The following is a 2,500-nucleotide window of genomic DNA, read 5'->3' on the forward strand; positions in this document are numbered from 1 at the left end:
CTTTATGACTGCACCATTAAGTATGCAAAGAAGGGAATTATTTTTAATTACATATGGAAACATATAACACACCATAACACCAACCCGGTTCACTGGCGAAAAATGTCTGCGCATGAGTCGCGCGATATGGCACGTGACGCGTTTCCGGGACTATCATTGGCTATCGTGAAAAAAGCACTCCCGAGAAGAACAGAAAAATGGCTGCCGTTTGAGAATCGGTAGCTTGTTGGTTTCCGTTCTTTTTAGAGCGATCAAGGCTAGTTTTAACGCCAGTTTCAAGTGGAATGTATTCTTAGAGAACGTTTATGTTGTGTAAATCGTTTGAAAGTCCAATCCAACCAAGCATCCTCGGAAAATTTGCTCCTGGAAAATTTTATTTCGTGGGAAAAGAGCTGCGAAACAGGTGAGTTTTTTGCGCAATTTTTAATGTGGAAAGTTTGTTGCCACCGGGTACAAAAAGTTACTGTAATGTGCAGAAAGGAGGATTCCTAAGGTTTTCGTTCATGTGTGAATTGGCTTGTACCAGGTGGCAGGGAAATGGCAATATTGTTCAACGTGAAGGTTATTTTAGTCTGCGTTACACCTTACGATCGGCACCTCTACATGAATGATCAATGACTCGATTAGATATGAATTTGATTTTGAATGTGATTGTCTCATTGGGAACGTAACCCTAGAATCAAATATTTTAAATAGCTGCTTTTAAGGTCATTTATATTCCCTTTTCTGGTGAATGTCTACGTTATATACTTTTTAGCAGTCACAACTCAACGATCCTTGCGTTCAAGTAGTTACCACGTTATGGATTTGCAATTAATTTGAGATAAAAATCAAAATCAAAATCCATGTTAGTTAAAATAATGTTTGGAAGAACAGAAGTGTAGGTACAGATGTATATTGGTATCTATAGATTCAGGTTTTTTTAGACTATTGTTTTCTGGAAGCATTAATGATGTAATTTTGGTTTTAGGGGACTGTCATGTGTTGTTGGATCAAGGAAATTCTGTTTTGGGTCAAGCATGGTTGACAGTGGATAGTTGTTCCTGAAAAGGCTGAAAGGAAGCTTTATTGCCTTGGACTTTTTTTGCTTACACCCCACATGTTTGTTCTTTTGTTACATGGCAAAATTTATTAATATATTATGTGATTTGGAGCTGCAGCTAGAAACAGTGTCCCATGCATAAGGTCTCATTGGGGCTGATGGCAGTAAAATAATTTTGGTAAAAAATATGTTTAAAGTTTTTTATCATAACTTCTCATCTTGGTCCTGATGGACTTCAAACATGCTCAACCATTTTGCACAAGGAACTTTTCAATCAACCGTTACCTTTTGGTGTATTTGCAATATGATATTTTGGATAGCAATTGATTTGTTTTTCTTATCCCTTATGTGTAGATATCCTATGTCTGTCACATAGTTAGTTTTAAGCTTTTATTTTCAGTAGTGTATCTTTATTATAGTTAGCACATGACCCCACAAGCATGTGTTATTGCTTTAATATTGATTGTGTTTGAATAAAGGATATTGTTGTCTTGTCTTGTAGATAATGCAAAACAGCCTCAGTTGTATTAGCATTATTTCTGAATGTTACTTTTAAAGGGCAAACCATTAAAAAGTGTACAAAGTTTGCAGGAGTTCAGGAAAAATATTCAAAATATTCATTGATTTGAAGTGTCTGAAGCAGGTAAATCTTGAAGAGTTTACGCAACCATATTTGGAATATATGGCATGTTCAAGTCCACAGAATTCATTTTCTTTATGTTGAGAAGTACTGTAAGACTGCTGACTCCATGGGGTTCCCCATTGACGAGTAAAATCGTCTGGTGTTAGACAGAGCAAAATACTCTGGCTTTAGACAGAGTAAAATACCAAGTATGGCCGGTTTAGGGGTGAAAGGGTTAATTAAAGTGCAATCATTACTTTGACTTTCTTTCTTCATTTGAACCAAAAGAAAGTGACTAATCATCACCTCCACCATTGCTATACAACAGCTTTGGCTTTTAGAACAAAGTATCAAAGTTGAAGCTGGTGGCTCAAGGAGTAAACTTTGCAAAAAAAGTCAGGTTGACAATTGACAAATGACTGGCATTTTATAATTCATAAGTAAAAGCTACTTGCTCGCTTACCAAATTTTTCTACAGTTCCATTCATTTTTCAGATTTATAGCCTTAAATGTACTGCAGCAACTCTGCCAGCTGTTTGGTCTCAGTATCATAAGCAGTACCCCCTTGGGGTAGTTTGTTCACTTCACCACCATTGTTTAACCCTATCCAGGGACTAAAGCAAGGATGGAAATTGATTACAGCTTAAATAAATTGGACCACTTTTTTTACTTCTTACACTTATTGCATTCAACTTTAATTTATTCATCCATTAAAATGGTAGGAATGCTTACTATTATTTACAGCAATTGCTAAAAATTCATTGCATCTAATGTTGAAATATTTTTTACATATGAGTCTTAAGTATTTATGAGTCAATGAGTCACGAGTCAATGAG

This window comes from Montipora capricornis, chromosome 2 (assembly GCF_036669925.1).
Source record: "Montipora capricornis isolate CH-2021 chromosome 2, ASM3666992v2, whole genome shotgun sequence".
NCBI lineage: Eukaryota > Metazoa > Cnidaria > Anthozoa > Scleractinia > Acroporidae > Montipora > Montipora capricornis.